General features: G+C 44.6%; 1 long non-coding RNA gene across 1 annotated transcript in view; it reads right to left on the minus strand.

Annotated features, from left to right (window-relative positions):
- Positions 1–393: 393 nt before the first annotated feature.
- Positions 394–26,892, minus strand: part of LOC124211787 (uncharacterized) — a 90,116-nt gene continuing 63,617 nt past the window's right edge. The window contains exons 3-4 of the long non-coding RNA XR_006881515.1: positions 26,284–26,493; positions 394–462 (exon numbers count right to left, since the gene is read on the minus strand). This is a non-coding gene — a long non-coding RNA (uncharacterized lncRNA). The remainder of the gene's footprint in view (positions 463–26,283; positions 26,494–26,892) is intronic.

Here is a 26,892-nt window from a genome sequence, read left to right on the forward strand (position 1 = left end):
TTGATTGAAAACTTGATGAATCCAGAAGAACCTGGATTAGATGACAATTTGAGTTGGATGATATCCGAGGTTAGAATTATAAAAATCGTTCCAAGTTTTCGTTATACAATGATCAGATATCCGAGGGCAAGTAATTTTGGATAAAATTCCGAAAATCCCATAACCCCGATCAATTGGAAATTTCATATACCCGTGTATTTTGACTCGTTGATCACGAATATGATAGCGTGACTCTGATTTTATTCGAGATCACGGAAACAGTTCCAAGTGCTTGCTGCACTAGAAAAAGAGACTAAATCTACCACCACCGATTACAATTCAATACGATAATATATGCCTGCAATTGAATCGGTTCCAGAACATTGAAAATGTAAATACTGTACATACCGACACGCTTCGTCTTCTTAGGTCATCAAAATCGTCTTCTTTCTGCTTGTCCAAAGTCGATCATCCCGAAGTCATCTATAATCGATAAGACGAGACGTGTATTTAACTCGCACAAATCACAGCTTGGTAATTAGACCACATATCGTGTACGATCAAGAGCATGATTCGTCTTCTCGTACGATGCGCAAGAAAGGTAAACATGAACGGATATTAGTCAGGACGCGAAGGCGACATAGCGCGTATTATATTATATACAACCGGATCGGTAAATATGCGATACATATCATTGCGTCGCCGCGTTGCATGGATCGGGAGAAAAGGTGGTACGTGCACATAATATTAACGCGTGTAACTATTTATACGGTCAGATAGGTAGATAGGAAGAAGCGCCTCCGCTTTGCACAGGTGGATCGAGCCTTCCGGAGCTGTATCGCAACGCCCACGTAGGTATATAGTTTTCTTTTTTTTTTTTTCTTTTTCTTTTTTCTTTTCCACCGAGCATCCATAGCCAGGCAGCGTCGCGACGGTAGCGCCGAAGCGATGCTGGTCGTCTGCTGGTTTTGTACATATCGACCGTACAAACGCACTCGTATAACTATAAAACGTATATACATATACGTATATATATATATATACATATACCGGGTATAATTTACGAGGAACTACATTTGATTATCACAAATGCGCGGCAATTAGTACTCAATTATTGCCAATTACGCTCACGCTTGCGCTATGTGCGATGCTTCCAGGTACCCGCCACGCGCGTACTCACAACCCCATAAATTACCTCGCCTCGATTATTCGAGTGAAGCTTACTACTTGCTGTTTCTAGTGCCGGTTACTGTGTCGCTGTAATTCAAATCGTTGCTGTATTTTGATGTTATCAAGCTTATACGGATGCGGTAATTACGTTCCTGCCCAAGAAGTCGAGACAATGAACCTCTGGATGTGAGAATCGAGTACTGACCAGAAATTCCTGGGCTAATTAAGCACTGGTTCGGTGATCGGCGTCTGAACTACGCGTGGTTTCTGAAACTTTAATGCGACTTTGCCGGAACGAGGCCGATTCGGCAAGTTGGCAAACCTTGCGTACGTTTGTAAACAAGGCTTTGGGATGTTGTAAGTAGGACGAGAATAATGATCCAAGCTACAATGGAAGAATCGGCGAATTCGAACAAATTTATTTTCTCGATAAATAGAGTTTTTCTTTTTTTTTTCATTCCTTCGGTTTACATCTTGGAGATTTCTGGACTAATTGCTCGGATGGTTGAACAACTCAAACAAACCGTGTTCAAAACATTATACTCTATAAGTTTACCTGACGTGAAAGAGAGAAAAAAAGTGTTCAAAAAACGTACACGTCGCGAGTGACCTGGAAATCGATCCCGAGTTGGATAGTTCACCTGAAGGAACTTGAACCGGCAGAGTAAACCGACTTACATATTCGTGAAGCTTATTTTTGCCATTATACTGTACAGTGTAACAAAAAATAAAAATCAATCGAAAAATATTGTGGAGATATCGATTTCTCCTTCTTTTTTTTTTGTAATCTTTTTTACCGGTTCCATCGTCGCTTCAAGTACAGACGCTTGAAAATAAAAGAACAATGAGAACATGCACCTCAGCCCCACCTTGAAAATGACTTTCGTTCTCGAAATTTTTTTCCCAAGTTATCACCCACGTTCAATTAACGAAACCTGTTCACGACTTTCGGGAAATTACCTTGCCATGTAGGATTACAATTATTTATTGAATGTTTTAACTTCAGTCCGTAAAATTAATTTGCAAAGTAATTACAAAGTGATCGTGATCTATTGTTTCTTTTCTGGCGCTTAGGAAGTGGTAAAAATAATTCTTGCGAAGAAGATTTATTCTAAATATGTTTATATTTCTTACTCGTTGACTGTCTTATTGTTAGCTAATCTACCGAATCGTCAATCAAGAAACACGGCGCCCTAGCCGTGTGGGCTTAGACCATTCCTGTTAAATCGTTCCGAACGACTGAGCCGATTCTGCCAATCCGAGCGACTCGGCGGAGGGTATAGATATACTAATAAGTTTTTATTAGCCGGTTATAAACTGTGAAGGGGACCGACTGATCGGGTTGTAAACGTATCTAGTTATGCGTTACGCAACGCGAATGGTAACACTAGGCTCGGTTCAAGTATGTCGTAGCTTATATCACCTCGCTGGAAATCTAGAATAATTTATAGACCTGGTATACTAGCACATAGGTTGTAGATACATGACTCCGCACCGTATATATGTACCAAACGCCGTTGTTCCGTCGGAAGCAATTAGGGATTTGCCATAGTGAGAAACGACTCTTTGATACGATCGCATTATTGCTTCGACACTCACTGCGAAATTACTTATACATTAATTTATTTCAACGAATCAACTTCGCCAAAAAGCAAGTATGTTTATTTGTCGGATTCCTTGGATTATTTGTACGCGGTATTACCAGAATACAATTTCTCAGCCCAATTTCGCGTTTCGTTATTTCATGTGGTTGATTTATTTCACGTTACTCCTATCAGACGAGCGGGAGAAATTTAAAAATAAGACTGTGCGATGAAAATAAAGGTGGTGAGGCATCGATAAAAATTATAATTATGATTATTGTATGAAAAATTGTAAGCAATATTTCCATTCCAAGGGTTATAAGAATTAGAGAAGTTGATAAGAGAAACGTGTAATTTCTTCGCGACTGCGACATCATCACCGATGGCTTCAGTTTTACTAGATATGGTTCCCTTAACATTTCACATTTCAGTTGTTCTGACTTGTGCGATTACCCTTTTGTACGAAGTAACAAATTTTATCCAGTTGATCAAAGAGCGAGGATGACACGCTTAATTTGTTCGTTTACATACATACCTACGCTTACGCGCAACACTTGAAGATAACGTAAAAGTCGCTGTTTTGTTATTTTATGTTCCGCGTACGTTGTAAAAATATCTGAACATGTACTTCTGCCGATTTGAATCGCGTATAACATTTCTTACCAAGCGATTTCGGGGCTGCTGGGTATTTGCCGCTTCGCCGTCGTCGTTATAAGATCGTAAAAAACGATTTTTTCCTCGTAAACGATGGTAGTGAGCCTTTTGAAAGTTCGAGTTAACGACAAACCGAATAACCCATTGAGGGGAACCGAGCCTCGTGAATTCACCAGGTGCGCATACCTATAGACAGATATATACGTAGATAAATAGATACCTACCTAGAGTCATAATTGAGACCTTACGATCAACTTGATATATACGTACCTACTTAGATTGTTGACTCAGCTTATGGTTGTTGGCTTAATATATTACACAGATACGTAGTTTTATTATGTAGCCATCGAAGGCATGTAACACATGATCGGCACATGCGTACAAAACCTGAACACCGTGACGCGAACTACGCGAATGAAGAATTGAGCGACCGGAGAAACCGAAGAATGTCACCGAATACTCTGATTTGTACTTCCCAAAGCGTGCTATATTTCACTAACAACCCTTTAAACCTTGTTATTTCATGCAATATTTTGAAAGTACATTCGTTTAAGAATGAAATTAAACAATAGATGCATCAATATTTGGAATGGAAAGATGAACAGTTCATCTTTCGTTATTTTATTCTCGCGTGTTTGAAATTTCGATTTATCGGCCATCCCAAATATTGATGCTTCCAAGTTTTGACTCCCACTATGCTAGATGTAAATGGAAGAAGGAAATATCCCACTTCTCAAGTTTATACACAATTCCATGTACAGTGTACACGGCTACATTCCCACAGTAAAGTTTTCGATCTTTGTGCGAATTGTTCGCGGGGGTTCGTTGGTTCATTTATTCGGTTCGATACGTGTTACAGTTTCACAGTGACACTGCGATGTCCCGTTTTTACAATCAAGCTACATAAAATATTGACGCGATTTTTGCCTAGACGGGTAGTTCCATAGTAAGCGGGCCGGTTAGATTTATGGTAGGAAGATAAGCGGCGTGGCTGAAGGAGCAAAGTGTAAGCGTAGCCTAGCAAAGCGGCTCTGAACGAATAAATTTTCAATGTTTACTTATAAAATATAATCTGACAAATGTGTATAGACTTGGCTTAAGAGTGCGGTTACCCTCCGACGTTTAGCGTCCAACGTTATACGTCTGGAGTGTACTCGAGCATAGCCAGTGGCCATCAGAGAGTAATATATTGCGGCCACACTTCACGAGTGTTTGCTAAAGCTTAATAGTCCCGTGTGTTTAACGCGGTCCAAAAATGATATCCAGACTTTGTGTGCGCGGTTTATCCTCCTACTCTTCGTCGCTTGGAAGATATAATCACGTGCCTTCACTGCTGGTAGCGTCGAATTAAACGAAAGAGAGAGAGAGAGAGAGAGAGAGAGAGAGAGAGAGAGAGAGAGAGAGAGAGAGAGAGAGAGAGAGAGAGAGAGAGAGAGAGAGAGAGAGAGAGAGAGAGAGAGAGAGAGAGAGAGAGAGAGAGAGAAAGCGAGAAGGAGAATAATTGTTACAATTTACAATGGCCAGGGAGAGAGAGGTTAAAGTTTAAAGTCGACTCGCTCCTTTCCATAATTTTACTCGAGGATTTCGCCGGTTATAGACACGCCTCGAAGGCCTCGGGTGTAAGGTACACGGGGTTTTGGAAGGAGCGTATTGTACCTACACGGAGCGGGGACTAGAATATCGAGCAGAGTAAAAGTAGAGTGAAGTTGAACGGAGCGGAGCGAAGTGAGTATAAGTAAGTAAGTTGGGTGGCATTAAGTAATTTGTGGTGTTATTTATCGCGGCGGAGCAAAACCCCGGTAAACTCCGTTTGTCGGTGAACCAGGGGCTGGATGGAGTCGGGGGTGGGTGTAGCTGACGATCCCGAATCCCCATTTCTAATGAAAGCTCTCTTTCCCCCTTTGCAAAGCTTTGCGGTGCGCCCGCGAGAAACAGAGCCAGCTCGGATGAAAGGCCAAAACCAAGACTGAGGCAAAACAATCGCTTCGATACGTGTTATTTTCTCGGGTAAAGTTCTTAGCTAGCTTCAGAGAACTCCCCCCTCAGTTTTCACCCCAGCGAAGAGTCCTCCGCTTTTCCAAGGCGCGTCGCACGCTCGGCATTCGCGGACCCTCTTTCCGCACCAAATATCCTTACTTATCGTTAGACTTGCGATCAAATTTTATTTCGAATTCAGATGCCTCGCTTTATCAGACCTCTCCGACTCATTCGCCGCTTACCGGATAATCCGATTGCTAACTGCGGAGCTGCCACCGTCTGCCTTTTTTTTTTTCTTTAAATTTACCGAACTTATCTAGTTTGATTACAAAAGCGTGAAAATGAAACAATTACGAAACAAAGGTTTTGTTAAAGGTCTGTTCGACGTTGATTCAAGTTTAATTTTTAATTGAAAAATTACATTCTCTCAGGCTAGGCAAAAGTGGTAACAGGATTTCCTAAAAAAATTATTAATAAACAAAGTTAGTTATGACTAATTTTATGAATTTGTCAAATTATGCAATTCTGGCATTTGAAAAATTTCGTTTATAGTTTCACAATGTCTCAATAATTGAGCTTCTCCTGATATGGGATCGTTTTTTTAGGTACAGCTGTAATCAATTTAAAAATCGCAACCTGGAGTTGTAGATATTATTAATCAATCGTCCCAGTACCTTTCAGTAACCGACATTCCAACAGTTATTGAAAAATATGCACAATTACACGCTAAGAAACAAAACATGACTTCACAGTTTAATGACGGGAACCATTCTGATTCCTAATCCAAACGGCACAGATAAAAGAAGAAAACTTGACAATATTTGCCGCGGGATTGCAATTTATGAACACGATTTCTCCGTTATGGTCGCGGCACGTCGTTTCATCTTCATTGATGACTACTGGTTCTGGGAGATGGGCAGTGATTGAATTTTTCTCGAAACCAGCGTGAACAGTAAAGGGTTTATACAATTTGGAAATACAGTTGTGATGTACGAGGCGAAAGCAGATGGTCAGGCCGCGCGTACGTTCCTTGTTGCGATTACCGAGTACACTCAAGTTATCGTTTATATGCCGGTTACTTTTAGTTTCAATAATAATGACCGTAAACATTCTCAGATAATCGCTCTTTACTAGCCAGCTCGTTATACTCGTCAATGAACTTTACGAGGCTTAATATACGAGCGTACATAACTGAATGAACGAACGAACGAACGAAGAGGCGAAGGAAGGAATGAATGAGGGCTGTTTCCACTTTTATTCCACTTATAACATAACGTAGTTGCCATGTACAGATAGCAGCTAGACTTCACTCGTCTTGCCTCGTTCCGTTGAATGGAACCCTTGTTCTTTGAGCAGATAGCCAAATACACATACATACTTGACAAAAAGTTGTCCATTCTCGCAGCACCTCGTCAGAATATCGTTGGTTGAAATTGAAATTGCTGAGCTTTGTGATGTAGTTACTGCTACAGCTCTTCCAAGAAACATAGGGTAGCAGATAAGATAACGGTTGAATTTGAAGATTTCTCCGCGCTTCGTATGTGAAAACCTCCACCATCGGTACGAAGGGTAATCATTGGAAACAAAGAAATAGCATTAGTCTTGGAGACTCTCGATCCACGTTTAAAAAGTCACCTCCGAGAGCAGCGTGCTTCGCAACTGCGCGAATCCATCGTTTCACGTAAATTTCACCACCAGAAGCAATGGCAGACATTAATTAAGTTCTGTTAAGAGTTTGTACAGCCAGGACAGCCCCTTTCTCCGGCTATGCTCGGGCAAAGAGATAGTGGAAAGGCGGCAAGAGGGAGGACACCGAGTATACGCCACCGACCGGCACCCCCTTCGTGGCGGAGAGGATTGTAACGAAAGGATTTGCGGTAATCCTCGATCTAATTTGCATGCTGATGGTAATGGATGTGTATCTTGCCTTATTCCTTCGTTTTCCTTCTGCTCTTCGTGTATATTCCTCGTTCTCACTCTACCACCTTCCACGTATCAGTCGAATTCAACACCTCTGACAACGATATTTCATCCACCGTCCATAGAGTGACCAAGAAATATACGACTTTCCAAGGTTCACCGATCAACTCTTGACGTTCATCCGTCTGTCGACTATAGATTATTATCATTGTGCAATTACATAGAGACAGATAAACCATGCACACGATGATTGTCTCTTAGCGTTACGATCATCAAGTCTGCAGCGGTTCTTGATCACCCTTGACAACCGAAGGCCTTGGACCATGGACGGACTGGCATATAGTTCTGTACCAAGTTCGCAATAATACGACGAACCGGAAAGCTTGATCGCGATCATCCGTGAGCAGTGCCAACCCTGTTTGTAGATAATGTTGGCATATAGGAAGCGACAATCCAGCGGATGGGTAAGAGGTGGACGAAGCTCGGACCGCGGGCAGCTAGCATCAGCAGCAGCAGCAGTACAAGGCGGAGCTCGACCAGACAAAATAGGAAAAATCCGACAAACGCCCACCGCGGTACCGGCGAGCCTATCGGCGTCGTTGCCGATGTGAAAAAACGTGGTCGTCAACAAGATGGAGTTTGGGCACCGCGGTCGGTCGGGCGTTCGGTCGCGGTTGGACGGTCGCGTCGGCCGCGTGCTGCGTCCCAGCCGCGATCGATCGGCGGTCGCATGCGATCGTTGCCGCTGGCTTCGCGCACTCTGCCTTTCTCTCTCCTTTCCCTCCCATTTCCAACATGGCCGCTATTTCTCCGCTCTCTTTCCCACCGCGGCTAACAACCTTCGCCGCGTTACCACCACCACCACCACCTTACACCACCTCTTCAACCTCCTCCACCCCCGCCTCCGCCCGGCGGCTCCTTCGAGAGTAGATATCCACCTCCCCTGCCCACCCCCCCCTCCCCCCACCACCTCCTCCGGTCCAAACTCGACTCCTACCGCTTTTGAGGTATCCGTGTAACGTGGTCGGCGGACAACACTTTGCCCCGACATTATCAAGTACACGGCGCGTAGAGATAGTCCTTACAAACAGCTTCCGTGGTTGGCGTATGGGCTGCACACACGTGAACGCATACACGCAACCAACGAACGCTGGTTGGTACCGAGGCCGCGATTGCGCACCTATACACACGCGGAAAGAAACCGACGTCGACACGCGGTGGCCGTTGATATCCGAACGGTGCGGTCTTGTTGATATCGCCGGCCAGCCGAGGCGCACTCTATATGCAATTCCTGCTGGTTACTCGCAAATCTTCGTATATATACAGGCCATTATACACGCAGAGACTCCGGCGAGCATGATTCCGCACAAGTTTCCAGCCCGCGTTTGTACACGGACGACGGACCAGCTCAGGAAGGCGACGTTCAGGCACGCGGGTATGAGACTGCAGGCCGTCTGTGGTTTAACGTGCAATTTAAAACTCATCCAGTCAGTCGGTAAGTCAGTCAGTTTTGCGGGGTTGCAGTTGAAGCACGACTTAATATCATTCTCGGATGAAAATACCGGGCGGTTTACGCGGCCGTGTCGGCGGTGCTCCCTCGGGCAGTTGATGGCCCTGACACGGGAGGAAAACGGGAGTAGGTATACCGGAATTGACTCGAGGCTCGCGACCCCCATGTAAATTGCTTCATCCAGCCGCGCCATAGTCGTCTTTATATTAGGCGGTGGTCGGGCGCGAGCTTTCACCGCACCGAGTCGAAGGGCCAAAGGTTACCCCCGAACTTTCCGCCGCGAGAGTGAAAGAGAGAGAAAGTAAGAGATAAAGAGAGCCGGGTGGGAGGGGCCGCAAGCCCTCAGCTTTATGACTGCTATATGACCTGCAGGCTCTAGACTTTATATTACTTTGCTCGACTCCCGCCGCTTCGTCGATCGATCCGCACCCAAGACGTGCGATGCGTTTATTTGTTCGGGAATCAAGAGTATCCCAACAACTTTGTTCTCGTATCGGTTTACTCAACGTCCGAATATCCCCGAGGCGAGATATCGCTGGTCAAGTATCTAATGAAAATTTCTCACCCCCTATTATCCTTACTCGAAATTTCCTGTTTCTATCCTCCATTACAGACGTAAGTAGGTACTCGATGTGTCCGTTACTAATCCGACACGTTTGAACGGATTTTAAAATGCGAAGAGTTAATGAAAACATCGACATGACTTTGAGTTTCAATTATCAGGAAGACAACATCCCCAGTTGCACGACAAAGGTCTTCAAGATTCAAAATACTGATCCAATAAATAACGCTCGATTTACAGTGAGTAGCCTCGATTCCGTCGACACACAACGGCCGTAGGTATACATATATATATATACCTGTATAAGCACACGGATACAGTGCAGATGGTATCGAAGTATTTAGTTGACGGCAGGATGCAGCTAGGGAAGCAGGGGATGAACCGATGGCGCTAAAGGCTGTCCACCGCCAGACAATTTATTCGGGCATTGTGGCGGACTTATAAATGTAAAGGAAATCTGTGTCGCGTAGTCGACGAGGCGTACAAGAACGCGTCCTCCACCCCCTGCGCCTCCGAAACGGGCGCCTGCACCTCTTCCCTGCATATCCTCGGAGATGCGTTCTACGCACGAATACAACCGCGCGCATGCGAGCGTGGAGAAGCGATCGGATTTAAAACGGACCGCCGCCGATCGAACGACAAGTGGTGGCGGTGCTGTTCAAAGAGAACTTCTAGCGCCCTCGCGATCCACACCTCGATCGGTCTCGCTCACTCCCGCTGAGAAGCGCCGGCGAAGAGTAGCGCCTTCAGGTAGGCGGTATGCTCCTGAAATGTCCCAACTCCCCCGGGACCCGGTTGTGTCTCCCATTAGATTAGGCGCGGCTTCGACGCTGCAGGCGAAAAGCGATCGTCTCCTCGTCTTTCGTTCGTGGTGGACAAAAAGTGGGGAGTAACGGAGCAGAAAAGGGACAGGGGGGAGAGAAGGGGTGATAAAAAGGCGTAGGTGAAGGATAAAAACAACCACCACCACTCGAATAATAACAGTATAACAAAGAAAGGACCTAAGAACTCCTCGATCGTGACATGGTTTTGCATGGTCTCTGGTGCTCGTAACGATGCACGCCTCTCGAAAGTTTCTGTACCCTGGAAACGCTGCACGGGAGAACCATCGAGGCGCCAGGAATTCATGCACGTCGTAGGTAACTCGCTCGTAAAACGGGCGCGTTTCGCTCGATTTACGGAGTGCGAAACACGTCGTATGGTAATATTTCCCATGTGAGCGCAACGATTTTGACAGACCAGCAGCACCATCGCCGACACTGCGTGATTCATGTCCGCGTCTGTGTACCGCTCGTATAAAACCGAGTTCTAGGTATGGAAATTACATCCATCGAAATGGTGCCTCTTAGGGTCAGTGTTACGACATCGTAACGAGGTTCATCGGTATATCGCGCTCGCATGCGGAGCCGTCTGTATCTGCAAATTTAACGCGCTTCATTGTTCAGTCAAAGTGCAACGCAGACGTCTAGTCCACTCACCGCCGAACCAACCGTGTTCGTCAAACAACGAACAAGCTCGATACCATGCTCGCTTCATTACCCTAGTGGTTACGGCTGTTACGACTTGATGGTCAGCTGCGAACTGATGTTGCAGAAGCGAGTCTGCAGTTGTGGTCTCGTTGATAAAATGTAGTATTTCACACTGCGGTGAGAACGATATGTTGAGGTGTATTGAAAATTTTCCTTGAGGTAAAAAGAGACGATTAGTGGGTGTGCGGCGAAGGCGTCCCACTAATGCGTCTTTGTCTTGGAAGAAAGAGTCACTGCAGGCAAGGCTAATTAGAGCTGGTCGCAAACAGAAAGATAATTGATATTAATTACCGTTTCTTACTTTCCACTGCATTAACCGTCTACTCGGTCCGCCATCCCTCATTGTTAGTTCCTAAAAAGACGTCATCCAGCTAAGTATAATAAGTACGAAGTCCTCGAGGCCTCACCTCACTCCCTCCCTCCCTCTCTCATCCGACGTTCCTCTTATAATCCATCTAAATTTTAAGAGCAGATTAGTAAATTTCGTAAAACTTTCCCGCTGAGACACCGGCGCGCGAGCGTGCGGGTAATCCATTTAAATAATTCGAGTTTCGCCGACACCCTTCAAGGTTCGAGAAGAGACAAGGCTCCGTTCTCCATCACCTTCGCGCGCGATTCGGAACCTTTCGTTTATCCTCTCGTTAAATTTCGCGGAGAAAACGACAACCGTGACTACAACAGGCTGACGGTAGATACCGAGCCTGGAGATGGCCAACAGGAAGAAGAAGACGAAGAAGAAGGTACCGAGCCGCACGTGAGGCACGCATTGCATGGTTTTGGCACAAAGATAGTTGTGGCAGTGGCGTGCTGTCGAGGAACGCCTCGACACAAATCATCGACAAGGAGCCTGGCTGTTTACAGCTCCCAAGAACTCAGCGCCGAAGGAGTGACGGACGGATGGATCGCGTTCGTGGATTCGGAGCAACTCGACTCGAGCGTTACTGCAGCGGTACCGGAATAGCGCCGTCGACGGGCGCATTGACGCTTCGTAGTCGCCCTGGAATGCGTCGGCCCCGGCTGTTAACCCCGTCCTTTATTTCTGCTCAACCGCGACGACCGAGGACGGAGTGAGTATAGCCCAAGTTCGGACGCTCTCGACTTCCTCTTCTACATCTCCATCTTCCACCTCTTCTGCTCCTTCCTTCGCGCTTGCCACTCTGCTATTTCGCGGCAACGAGGATGACCCCGGAGGTCGCGTTCCTGTATTTCACACCGCCATTCGCACGTCTTTCAACGCCTCTTGTCGACGCTGTTAACGCGCCGTCCGTCGTTCGACCAAATTCGTGAATCGCACCACGGGCCCCTCCACTTTGCTTGGGAATCATTCAATCGCCACTCGACGATGATCTGACAATGAGTAGAGAAAGAAGTCTCGGGTGTATTTTAGGCCTATAAGTCCTCGGCACTCCTCAACTTGTGTGCACGTCACTGTTACTTCCAAGTCTGGGGCTTGACGGTCCCGGGGGTTGTGGGTGGCGGAGAAATAGGAAGCGGAAGAGGAAGAGGAAGGGGAGGTCGGAGGTCGGGGTGGTTGGTAAGCCACGCCGGCGACCCGTGTCGTCAAAGCTTAGTGGCTTCTCTCCGCGGGTTGGTGGGTCATCACTCACCGTTCTCTTAGAACCTGGCAACCAGAACAAACAAACCGTTGGTGCCCTGACCCCGCAGGGCTAAGAACTAGATATCTACACGCGTAATGTTATCTCAACGGGAGCTACACCGTTGAGAAAGTCCTACGGATTCACCGTGCAAACAATATACGACCAAAATAAGATCTTCACCTTAAGCTTCGATCAACGGATCAACCAACCATGCACGCGAAACTCGAGCACAACTTTTTCCAAACGTTTCGTTGTTCCGTGAAAGAAGAAATCATTCGTCAGCTCGAAATGCTTATCAATTTTTAACCAGACCGCAAGTGCCGCGAGTAAAATGATCTCTGAAAGAAGTTCTGCTGAGCAAGGGAGTTCTTTTTTTTTTCTTTTTCTTATTCTTCTTCAGAGGAGCAATACCGGTTGATACCGTAGGTTTAAATTAATTAAACTTTCGCACTTTTTGAATGGCAGGAATAAAACGCCCGGTGACACGTCAGCTAAGGCTGTTGGTACCTCGAGCTTGTGCCCGCGACATTGTCTGCTTAATGGCGAGGTAAGAAGTACCGAGAAAGGAGAAAGATAAACAGAGAGAGAAAGAGAGAGAGAGAGAAATACAGAGGAGAAGAAAGTAAACGAATTCTCACGCTGCCGTGTCGTTTGGCCAATGGAATAGAATGGAGGAAAATAAAAGGGGGAACGAGAGGCGGGGAGCACAGAGTTGGGAATAAACGCCGTGCAACACCCCTTCTTGATTTACTTAAAATTCCTCGCGGTTACTCAGTGGCTTCGTAAAAATTAAGCCGAGGAAAATCCTTGGGCTCTTCCAGCGCGCTTACGTCGTCGGCACTTTGTTACTTTCTCGATTGGATAAATTTCCATTTAATTGGCACCAGTTAGTCCGAGTTTGCTATAAAGCTCCGCTCTTCTACGCGGGGGAAAAAAAAATTCACACCGAGGCCACTTTTCTACTGAAATCCCGCGAACACTACGGCGCGGGTGGCAAGAAGTTTAATTCCTCAACGCGGAACGCGCGAACCGACTTGGCGCCACCTTGGCGGCTTTGAAGTCGTCGTCCTAGGTCCTTGTCCAGGACCGGACCGGGTTCCAAGGTGGCAACACCTGAGAGTCGAGAAGCCACGAATCAGAGACCATAAAACAATCGACATGCACGGCTCAGAATTAAGGAACAGGCGACGGAGCCGTAAACCTGTTTCTGAACATCGACATCACCATCTCTGGAACCTTGTGTTCGCCTCGAAGTGTGCGCATCCGACACCATACTGTCCTCGTCATTCGCTTCGCTTCACCAGCCAAAAGGGGTACATGCACACATTGGAAACTTGTCTTATTTCCCCAACTACGGTGGGCCTTGAGGGACGTTGTTTTAATACATGATTTCATCTTGCGATGTGCCGAATGTCTGCAGATTTTACTATGACATCGATATTGAGAATATTAAAACTTTGCAGAATTCTATTTGAAGGAAAACTATTTAAACTGTTAAATCGGATTTATTACCGTCTGCATTATGTGGAATAAATATTTTCCGGTTAACCAATCCCGAAGAGAAACTGTGTTGAACACTTTGCTTCCAGTTAGCTGAAGTTGTTGAAAAATGTACTTGTCAAGTTAACCAGTACCGCGGGCTTGAGAGACGAACGCGCGGCATCCGTAGAGGCGCGATCGAGAGGAAACTGGTAGCACTTATAAATCTGGCGAGAATGAGAATAAGAGAATCTCGATTCGCACAAACCGTGCGTTAGTTTCTTTACCTCGGACTCATTCTCTCTTTCTCTTCACGTTTCCTCTCAACTGTCTTGCTCCTTCTCCAGCAGCAGCAGCAGCTCCCGCGCAAAGGCAGGCGGGAGAAGTTGAGGAGCCGGAGGAGCCGACCTCGGAATTCCTAATTCTTCGAAAGCGTCGGAGAATTCCCGAAAGGTCCATTGAGCGGGGTTCGGGCATATCATTAGGCCGACTTCCAGGTACGAGAACACCGCGTGAATGGGTGAGAGATCCCATGCGCCCACGTACTCAATGGGAGAGAGACCCGTTCGAGAGGCGCTGGATTTCGAGCATGGGATTCAACAGACACTAGGGCTCCAACTGAAGTCCGCATCCCCCCAAATCATTATACATATACAACTTACAAATCTCCTCAAACAACAGTCGGTCAAAGTATCGCATTTCGGACATGTTTAAACCAATTGTAGAAGGTGGTCAAAGCCTGTCATCGCGCAATGAAATAAATAATCAGGAAGCATGAACCATCAACTGCCAGCGTTTCTTAATTTTCCTTTACTCACGAATCTTCTCCTGATTCTTCGTCCTCAATGAGATTTTCTCAGACCACGGCGTCCCGGTCGGATGGAGTCTAGGTGATCTTAGTGACGATCGTTTGGGTTTGAGAGCAGGTACGGGTACCTGCATAGAGAAACCTCGGACAACACGAAGGTGTAAATTTCGTGCACGTATACCTGTACACGTGGTGCCGGCCACGAAGGTGGTTAGGTATAAGGTAAACGAGGCGAAGAGTCGAGCTGAATGGCCAGACGGCGGCTCGTTAGCCGCGTCCTTGGCGCCGCAAAGATGCCCGCTTTGATAGCTGTCCCATATTCCTTAAACCAACACCTAGCCTTACCTTCCCCGTCTCCCTGCGCGGTTCCAGCGTCTCTAAGGACCTTCTGGGCTCGTCGCTTATCCGGTTCATAGGCCGGCTGTTTACGTCACATTGCCATACGATCGACGCGATAAACGCACAATATCTGCAATGTGTGCAAACTTCGCACGTCCAATTCTGGGTGAGAAAAATGGCAAGAGAGAGGAAAAAAAACAAACAAATCCAATGATACTCCAGGTCCATTTTTTTTCGCTTCAACAGCGGATCAACTATTGGTGTAACCATTTTCTTAATATTTCGGAGAGTTTGAGCAGAGTTCTAAAACTTCGGCTGCATCAACGATAATCCTGAGTTCATCTAAGCTGAAGCTTTTTATCGTAATAAAATTCTTACAAGTGTTCATAATCTCTCCGTGGGTGGTCAGAGGCAGCAGTTAGTTGTGATCAATGAGTCCAGTGTCAAGCACCAAGGGACTCCTATCGGCAAAGCTTCTTGTGATGAGCTATACCCTATGGTGTTCCACAAGCACACAGAGTCATGGCTGAGGATAGTGAATATAATGAGTACATAAAGCACACGTGATTCGCGAATTGCGTTCACACTTCGAATTACCTTTACCGTATCTTTGGCAGGAGTTTTCGACAATTGTGCTGACGCTGGTGGCCAAGCTGCTTGTTACTTCCTGCACCATTCGCGATCTAATTAACCGCGTTGACGGACAAACCGACCAATGAACGACGAGTGTGGTTAATTTATAATTCTCTGTTAGTTCGGTAGTTGGTGAGGAGGTGAAGGCGTGTAAGAACGAGTGTTCGCGACCGGGTTAAGCGTGCTCGCGGTGACTCGGTTTCCTCTAATCATCAGCGCACGGGTTCTCGACGGTGGAATCTTTATTGCTGACTGCTCGTTAGACCCGGTGCCGTTTTGATCTTGGTTGTAAAAGCTGGCTTATTAATAGTAAACACGTAGTCACGTCGCTTGAACTACAGAAATATGCATTCACTGATGTTACGCTACCGCTGTCGCTGGAGCAGCATGCACCGCGATCTTTTCTCGACAGTCTCTCCTCCGGCTTATAACGCATCTGCACGGTACTTTATACTCTCTATTTTTCAACCTCCGTGCAATATCTCTTTCCTCGACTCGGAATCGCCAGCTCAACTACACGTTTGAAAACATGCGCAATGAATTCTGCCGGTGCAGGATAATGAAAACTTCAAATTCGAGACCGTGCAGAAGTTCTTGGTCAATCCACTTCCGAATAATGGAATCGTCGAACAAAAGGAACGCGATGATGCACAGCTTTTTGTTACTGCTTCATTTGAAACTACTTTACCAGATCAATCTTCATAACGATGGTAGTTGATGAATTACGAAGTATTATAATCGATCTGCCACAACGTGAACAAAAAAAAAAAAAAAGAAACGAGTGAAATTGGACGGTCGTTCAAAAATACTGAAATATTTGCAGACCCTTTGCCAGAAGTACAATTACCGAGGTAAGTGAAAACGGTGCTTTTTCTTTACCTTCACTTTTGCTATAAGCCGAACGGCAAATACAGCATCCTGAAAGTGTACAGGGATTGGAGTAGATTTGAGTATCGACTGGTTGGTGTCCCATGCAGACTCCATCATTGATATACGAGCGGAATCACGGTCTCTTCGGAAAGGACTCGAACATGGTCGAGGTAACGTTGGTAGTGGTGACAAGGTAGCTGCGTACACGCGTATTATATCCAAAGGTCTTTATAGACGAGCTAATTGAAAGCGGGCGTTGACGTAGTTGGGCAAGTTTAATAATAACCATCGGGGCAGGGTTGATGGGTGCCCGGAGGGACCGGGGAAGCGGTGTCCGCGGAAGATAACAGGAAAGGCTTCGCGGGTAATGGGCGAGGTGAGGCGGGGTCGGGTTATAACTAGCGAGGCGAAACGGGTAGTGTGGCGAACATACGCTTCATTAACGGATCATCTCTTGTTAATATCTACTTTATCCTCCGGCTGACCGTATCAGCGGTGGCCAGGCGCCGGCGGCAGCGTCCCGACGCCCCCTCCACCCGCTCTCGGCAATCTCTGCTATCTGCGCTCCGTGTTGCGTGCAGTCCAGGTACCCGCGAATCCGCGAATCCACCTCGCGTTATCCACGCAACGGATCCTCCGTCCTTGAGGATCAGGTCCGGGACATCTCGTAAGGTATTTTTACGCCTTATCACCGTTACTATTAATTTGACGAGGGAAGCTGCGGCGCCCCGCGTCGCCCCTCCACCGCCTACCGGGGTGGTTAGACAAACGATACCCTTGTGGGGTGTTCCGAAGGATACCTACCAACCAGCCCAGCCACTGGTCCACCGGCCCCTTATACAGCGCTATGTATAATGGTATGTAGGTACTCGAGTAATATTAGTGTTCCGCAGTTTGCTGTGGGACCCGTTTACGGTAGGTGTATTAGTATATAGCTATACACCCTGCATCCCCTTATCCCTGTGTGCGTATATCCGTGTCATTATACGCCCGGTTTACACAGTCATGCGGCGATGCCAACCTGAGAGTGTATCGCACCGAGGCAATCCTCCGTAACTACTTCGCCACGTATCTATAGCTACATCAGTTTTCCATCTTGCTCACCTTGTTCAACTTCTTTTTACACTACGCCTTCGCCTAGGATATGGTATTATCGATTATGTCCGTAATTCGCCGAGTCACAGGGGACGTGGATTTTTACCTTGTAGAGTTGTGCCAATCGCCATTTTCATTCTCTCCAACCAATCGATTTCGTTAAGGAGACTTGAAGTTAAACTTTTTTCTTCTCTTATCCACCACTGTTCGTCACGGCATCAATTTCTTTATGGAATTGTCATCACCAGATAGTATTAAAAAGGTCTCAATTATCAATTCGATATAAATTCGTTGGAAAAAATGAAACAATTTTCCAAATACTGGAATTGAGAAAAAACAAATCGAGTCCTCATAATGGATTATCGCTTAGATTGATTCATCAATTTTTTGTATACCGTGATATTGACTCGTCATTGCGAGTTGGATTTGCGACTGTAGCTTCACATCTCTCAAACAGTAGACAATAGTTTCAAATACCTGCACGTAGGCGTACCAGATTTGCCCTACAGAATATTAGAACTAACAGATGCATGCTGTTTTCTCGAAAATCACGCAAATTTTCTTTCGCTCGTGCTTTTTTTAAAAATTTTTCCCAGTTACCGTAATAGTGGGGAAAACGACTTTGTCGATAAGATGGATGGTGGTATGAAATTCTCTTGTTGAACAAGCATACGGTATGTTTATATATATTATATGTATTATTATAGCGATGTTAGACGCATGCAAAAAAAAGGAAAATAAAATAGAAGAACAGAGAATTTGGTGCCGACAAAGTATCCAGCTTATACAGATACACGATACGGCGTATCCATTATATCCATAGAGGTAGCAGCTTTCATCCGCACGTATAAAGTACATAAAAGTTTGTGTATTTTATACAAGTTTATCGACGTACGTCGTACATTTTGTACTTACAGATCTGGAACTTTTTACTAACATTGAAGACCTGACGTATGACCTACACTTTGTCGAAATAAAATTTTCCGAAGATGAAAATCTTGCAAATTGAGGAAATTGAGGGGGTTGATAAAAGTTAATGGAAACAAAGAAATGAAATAATAATCGTAAGCGAAAATTGATCAAAATCAAAATCTTTCGAAATCCAAGCACAAATTAGTTACTCTCTAAATTTAAGTCAGTGAAAATTTGCTGATTCACAGTTGTAAGTATACCACTGGAAACAATCAGTGCGTATACACTAACGATTCCAGTGACTTTTCACTGATACTTCACTGATTTTCAGTGTACACACTGATTTTTTCTAGCAGTATACTTGTAACTGATTCATATTTAGAGAGTAGTTTTCGATCAGTAGTCGCTTGAAATCGCTATACATCACGTGAAATAGCTTAAAACCGTGAAAAATTATTGCAAATTGCGTGAAATCATCGAAATCCTAGAATCGTTTGCCACCTAATCCGTAAGTGAATACCCCCTCGATATTTTCACCTTCGATTCAAACGTGATCATTTCTATACCTCGAAGATTTTAATTTTCAAATTCTTCGCATCAGATCTAAACCTGTTCGAAAATCGGATATTGCGACCCTGGTTCGTTATCGTGGTGATTCTGGTGCCTGACACTGACCGCCCAAAATCATAAAAACCGAAAGCACATCAACTCTGAATAAAATTTCTCATCTACAAAATAATCGGGCACTGAGAGACATTTTTATTCCCGGTTACCGCTCAGTCCTTAACTATTTTCAGTTTTTACCACAATCGAAAAATATAGTTCTAGGTAAAAAATGAAAATCAGTTTTCTAGCTGTTACCGGAAAGTCTAGTATCCGTTATTATTCCTTCTCATTGCGATCACTGTTACTAGTTTTTCTTGCAACTGTTGCGAAAATTTAATGCTTGTGCAACAATAAATTGACGTTGCAGCCTTATTTAACTAAAAAAGTAGAGTGAACCTCAGAAGTCGATTTTTCGTTGCAATAACCAAAAAAGGATCGACGATAGCGCAAAATGGTTAGGCGTACCTCGTTTTTCGTAATTCGAACAATATTCAAACAGTTTTTTTTAACGAAACCTGTTTTACTGAATTTATCTAGTTACTGTAACAAATGAAATTTTTCTCAGTGTGTAAAGAAAAAATTTGGCGGAAAACTCTTCGCCCCGGGGTCGGATTATAAAAGGTAGGTACGCGTATAAACCGTGGAGAACGGACAAGGGGGATGGACGACACATCGCACGTGAAGTTTCAGCCCCTCTTTCAGCTCCCAGTCGAGGCCAACCCCTCCCGACGACTGTGTGTGGCACGGTGGTCAGCTGCTGTCAGCCGTCCGTCGACGTGCCCGATGCCGCCGCCATCCACCACCTTTCCTGGGCTCAGGGGTGGCTACACGCTTTTCTACTTAGCGGCGATCCCCGCCGGCCGGGGGCCGCGAGAGGTGGGATAAGGGGGGATGGGGGCCACCCTAATTGCGAGCGAGAGACCGGACAAAGCGCGACTCGTGTATATATGCCCGGAGGTTTAGACACGCGTGTATTGGCCGCACGAAACTCGGCTTTCCGTGTTGCTTTCGCGGGTGCGTCCGTGTCCGTGTGTTTATGTGTGGGTATAACGCGTACGCTGTAAGGTACACGGGGACGAAGACCTGCCCTCTGGGTGGACACGATGTACTACAAAGTTTGGTGGACTGAATAAATTCGTGGGAGAACCCTCGCACGACTTAGAAAACCTCCGTCGGAAGGTCTCTGATGCTGCCTCGGGTATTATTTAGCTGCCGCGGAAAAGCGAACAGGCCAATTCGAACCCCACTCGCCGTGTAAGTTGAGGAAATGAGAGTAAAAAAAAAAAAAAAATCGTGAAATAAAATCAACGCCTCTCATTTACACAACCCTCTGTGAAAGTTTAGTGCACGCTGGATGAAAAAATTTTAACGACGAATTACAGCAGATATTAACACATCCGTTTCTTTTTTTTTTTCTAATCTCTCTTACTGTGGTTTTCTCCGATACAACATATTTATTCAAAACGATTCATCTTTGATTTTGTAATGACTCATGATTGTGGGTGGGATCACCTACCGATACGCGACTGTTCGAATGACTCGTATGTTTTTTTTTTTTTTCTTTATGTAACAAAATAGTTTCTTTCTCATTTCATTGTGTACTAATTAATTTTTGTTGACAGTAAGTTTTGAAAAAAGTGAAAAATTTCATTTAATAAAATCCAAATTCAAATTATTAAAATTACTCCGTTGTTTGATTATTCAGCTGTAGTGGAGAAAAATATTCTGTCCATACCGACCACAAATATGTTACTTTCGATAAATTTATCAGAATTAAAATTGCACCTGATGAAAATTATAAATATGTAGAATAAAGAAATGCTCACAAGTATTTGGAATTTGAAACTTCTGAATACTGAAATAACGGGGAATGAGATGTCGAAAATTTTTCTCTCATACAAATCACAAAGTCGAATAACCGTCCCACCGAAAGATTATTTCATTTCAACATTCGTTCCAGCAAGATTCTATTTTCAGATAGCTTTTAATTTGAATGGAGAATTTATTATAGATAAAAATAACGTAGAAGTTTGATATTTTCGGTATGAAAAGGGTTACGCGAGCAAACAGTTTTAATACAAAGCTTACACTTAGCTAAATCGGTAAATAAAATTATTTGATCTCTGCAGGCGTTATATTTTTTCAGAGTATAAAGCGTGAGTATTTCAATGCGAAAAAATACTTTTTCCCGTGTATTAGTGTTTCACAATCGAAAACATTTTCGAGGAAAACAGAAAGACGGAGGGGTGAACACGGGGGAGAAGGGAAAAATAGAAGGTTAAGAAAAACGTATTTAATCTACCATTGGCTGCAAGCACGACGGCTTAATATTATTGCACAAGTTTCATTCTGCATTCGTGAGCAGCAGCCACGTCTGATAAGCTAGCTAGCTACAATGTATACGCGTTATCCGAGACTTTGAATAAAATAAATATTAAACGGAAGATTTGTGCAGTTGGAGAAGAGCGTTGCTTATCTCAGTCCGTCGCTGGGCGAACGGATTAAGACTGGGAGCAAATTAAAAGATGCGATTTATACCCATGGCTGGGCGATATGATAGGAGCTGGTTATAAACCAGATAACCGTGCAACCATCCTGCAGCGATTGAAACGTACGAGGCAGTCTATAAATTTCTCTTCATCAATGGAAAATTCAATTATTTTAGACTAATATGATTAATTTAATTTAATTAACTAATTCATTAATCTATCTACTCTTTCAACACTTGAGAGCAAAGGGGAAAAAAAAATCTAGATCGATCGATGCATGAAAATCCGGAACTATTTCAAGATACTTTTCTTCTCGCAAAATTGCGGCCAAGTAATAACAAAAACCGTCTAAACACATTCTAGAGAATCTCACGCTTAAAATCTCGATGTTTGTTTTTTCGAAAACTATTGATCTACTGAATGATAAAATATAGTTCATGATATTTCGTAAAGGGTACAATGTACCGTTCAGTATTGTCTATGAATCCTTAACGTGATTGGAAATCATGAACGACCTAAAAAAGATTAACGAAAAATTATCCAAAAAATTTCTACAAAGCTGATATATGAAATTTTTGGTTCACTTCAAGGGTGGCCAAAAGCTCGAGTCGGAGGGAGACGAGAACAGGAGTAGGGAGGATATCGCGAACGCGATGTTATACGGTATTATATGCATCGCGTATGAACAACGATAGCATAATGCAGGACCCTGTGAGAAGGTTGCCAGGACAACGTGTAGGTACTACTGGGTACAATTCGGTGTAGTGTATATAATTTGTGTGTGTCTGTGTGTGTCTTCTTCGTGGGCGTTGGCGTGTCGAGATGGAGATGGAGATGGAGATGGACCAGCATCGTCGCTGAGCCCGTGCCGTCTCAGCTCGCACATGTAGCGACAAATACTAATGCCAACGCACAACGTAACGTAGCCGAAGAGAAAAACAGACTGCATCGAGGAAGACGGTTAAAGGGGGGAAAGGGGGTGAAGGGGGCGGGAAGGGGGCGGGAAGGGGGGGAAGATGGAGGGGAGAACAACTCCTGGGGGATGATGGTGGAGAGGCGGAGTTCGAGGTGCGGCTTTCCTGGTCCCGCCCACGAGAGCTTGAAAGCTGCTCGAGGAGGTGGTCTGCGCCTATGGATCTTCCGCGAGCTTGCGGGCACTGTGGCGCACCCTGACCGACCCGCCAAGAAACACCGGCATTCATCGACTCGACATCAAATATCCTGCACGCACTCGGAGATCCTTTATACAGATTACGTATTTAACGTGCGGTTTTCATAATCGGTATTTTATAAATATATTGTTCGCTTCGACGCTTTTCCGGACGGATCTGAGATTTTTTAAATATAATTAAGAAAGGCATTCTGAACGATGAGTTTTCAATGAATTTGTGCGTCGAAAAATTTCATAGAATATTTGTCTACCTATGGATATTTTTTTTTTTTTATTATTCTTCTTCTTTTTGTAATGCGTGAATATTGTGCGAGATGTTCATTTATCGAAGAAAAAACCAAGAACGCATGCTTTTTGGGGAAAATTTATTTGACGCTGATTCTGATATCGAAAATTTGACAGGTTATTGAACGTCAAACAGGTAAGGAATTAAAGCTACTTGTTTCAACGTATTATAGAATCAAATTCAAGTTTCATAAATTTTTGTTATAATATAAGTGATATTCCGATGCTAAAGGTAAAAGCTGGATCATATTGAACTGAAACGAAAACAAAAAATCTTCAAAAATGAACAGTTTCATCTAAAAAAAAGTTTTGGAAAATCGTTTTTTGATTTTACATCAATTTCAATCAGTTGGAAAAATTTACTTCGATGAAACTGTACAGAGTACCTTAATCCTAAAATCGGGTTTTCGATAATAGTTCTGAGAGTTCGTCATGGGAGCGATGAGCGTGTCGCAGCAGTTTCTAGGGAATGCTTCTGTGGAACCTTTGCTCGTAGTACAAACAGGACAGAAGAATCTACTATTGAAAGGTTTTGTACAATAGCGCTGATGGCATATAGACAGGGTAGGTACTATACTCGGATCGTGGTTTGCGGTGCCGGAGAAACGCGAATCGAGCGTAGAGGAGGGCAATAAAGCGGTTTGAAAAATCGACAACCTTTTAGCAAAGCGTTCGAGAGCATTTCAGCAGCAACGAGGCTGCGGATAGAATGAAGATCGATAAAACAGGGCGGGAAAAAGAACGAAGAAACGATTTGCTACAGGGGTAGAGCTCTCACTTCCATGACGGGGCGGGCATCGGGGTGGCGACGGGGACGCGTTGCAGGGGATCCGGCACTTCATTCAATTTAAATTAAACTCGTATTAACGGTGTGAAATCAGTGAATTCATTAGGAGGGCTTTTATTAATACAAAATGATTAATTAAACAAAACCGTGACAGGAGGTGCTGCAGGAAGAAGGTGGGGGGAGGGTGAAGGGGTGAAACGACTAACGGAGAAAGCGAACCGAGTGAAAGGATTGTCACCGAGAAGCAGATGTCGCTGGCATCAACAAAATTATTAAACGAGTCAACAGTCTCATTTTCATCCCTCCACCCCTGCAGTCGGTCCTTTCTTTCGGTTGTGTAATCTGTGTCGCATGTTGCATCACGAGATACGAACATTCGTTTCTCGAACACGCCGTTCGTCGCATATATTCACGAAAAATAAAAAGAATACCGTCAAACCTTTATTATCGAGTAATGAAAAATCAATCCATTACATTCGACTGATTTTTACACTCGAGTGGAATCAATTAATGCAAACGTACCACCGTCTACGCTCTGGCCAATAAAGTTAAAATTGCATTCTGCTGCCAGGAGACAAATAGATTCTATTTTATTCATACGGAAATGTGCGCAAGAGTATATGTGTATATACCTAGGCGGTCCATCCGTCAATCGCTGGAGAAAATCTGCACACGTATTTCAGCTGTCAGTTATAAAACTCGGTAATATTTATAGACGACAAAACGTCCGGAAAGGAAGATGCATATTGTATTGTAGTGAACGCACAGTTCGGAATGGTGATAGAATTTAACTCTGATGACGTTGGATCTCATTTGTGAACCTGAGGACGCGCGACGAAAGGAAAAGAGAGAAAAAAAAAATGGTCGAAATCACCCGCTTTGAACGAGCCACGTCGGCAAAATGAAAATCTGTCCAAAGTTCTTCGGGACGGTCTCTCAAGTCGACAGTTGGCCAGGTGCGAAGATTAATCCTGGTTATACAACCGCTTGGAGAGCTGTTTTACTGGTCCCTGTTTACTTAGGATCACAAACGCTCCTTGTAACTGGAGCGGCACTTACTTTTGTTCCATAGAACTCTGCCGCGCTCGTTTACCAGCTCAGGGACCACTAAACTGTAAACCAAACCGAAAGCGGTCCGATATGGAAGCCGAAAGAGAGCTATGCCATCTTCTTGGTCTCTTTGCTGTACATAAATTTATCCACAGATGCATGGAAAGATACTTGAAACCGATCATAAGAGTCTGAAAAATTTCCCTACCAGACAAATTACTCGGTGCCTCGATTACCTTTTATCGTATTTCTGTCTCGACCGTTTTTTGCCCCATCCGTTTTTACACACCTTCCACGGTGCGACGAGACCGAGAGCTTTGTCTCTGCAGAATGTGGGGGCACAGCTCACGGTATTGTACGTATTACGAGGAGGATGGCTACACTTTCACGTCGCTAGATTTGAGGAAACTTTTTCAATGAAGATTATTCCAAAGTCCGTTATAACTACGGTACGCTCCCTCGAGGGCGTGCCAACTTTTTTCATTCTCCTAACTTTCACCCACGTACTTACACCGTATACATCCTTCTACTCACCTAGACGGTGCGCCTACCGAGTCGTTTTAAGTACGCGCGCAAGGACTGGGAATAAGTATGCGCGAAGGACCAGACGAGATGAATTTGCAGCCCCAGGGTCTGGAAGTCTGACGTGCTGGTTGTGGGAAATTGCACAGGATTCCTGGTGTCGAACTTTATCAAATCCATGCGTTTATAACCGCAGCTACGCGGCCACATAGGAGAAAAAGAACACAGGTAGGTATCACTGCGTAACAGTTAATCATGGGAGATGCGTGCCAGTATTGGAAGCACGCGAGAGAACTCGACTGTTGAAAAATACGGAGTCACCGCCAATCTGACATCCACTCAGCATCATTTGACGTTCATTCATCTAGCGCTCCGCTCCCGCATCAAAGGTCGGACAAGGAGCATAATGCGAACGGCAACGGGAACCAACGAGGCATGACGATGCACGCGTCTGTAATTCAGCGCTTCAGTGGCTGTCGACGGTGATGGTAACAACACAATTTCGACATTCAAGGTTGAAGGAACGACCACAACATCCAGCGTATGCCTGGAGTTAGAATAAACTGTGATTTGTGACACGCGTTCGGTTGCACCTCGGCTGGATTTGGAATTCATGAGACAATCGAGGGTAACGAGTATTGTACGAAAATTGTTGTATAATCAGGTTTGTGATTCTAAATTAATACCGGGCTTTGGGAGTGACAACAACTATGGCAACAATGCATTTTTCTATCAATTACTGTAATTGTACTCACGTCTGGTACGCTTTAAACGTCTCGTTATCCTTCCGAAATTTTCTCTTCTGTGCTGTACTCCGAATTCAATTTACTTGGGAGACCGGAGTCACGTCAAAAGTACTCAGCGATGGCTTAGGAGCTTTCAAAAGTCCCACCTCTTCCGACATGAAAGACCTTCTCAGGTTCAATTCGAGACGGTACCAGTTGGCCAGTTTGACAACCGCTAACCTAAAAAATAAACTGATTCAATTCCTTCGGTAAATCAAGTTTCTTGGGTAGGTATGAAAAATTTGCGACTTCATAAGGTGATGGGAAAAGTCGACGAAAAATGAAGAATCGTATCAACCTTGTTTGATTGACAATTGTGCAACGATGCCGCGGTTTGGAAAAATGACGGCAGGTATTTGATAACGTCAGCTCACTGAGATTCCCCATTATTTGTATATGATATTGATACTTATATACGACGGGGTATATAATGTATGCGTACGCATGTATGTTTGAACGCGTGTGGTTTTGTATTTGACGAATATACGAGGCTAGTCAGTGAACGAACATCAGAGGGTTCCTGACTGCCGCAGCATGGAACACTAATGCACAATATACCCACATACATGTACATATGTA

The sequence above is a fragment of the Neodiprion pinetum genome, chromosome 2 (assembly GCF_021155775.2).
Source record: "Neodiprion pinetum isolate iyNeoPine1 chromosome 2, iyNeoPine1.2, whole genome shotgun sequence".
NCBI classification, from domain to species: Eukaryota; Metazoa; Arthropoda; class Insecta; order Hymenoptera; family Diprionidae; genus Neodiprion; species Neodiprion pinetum.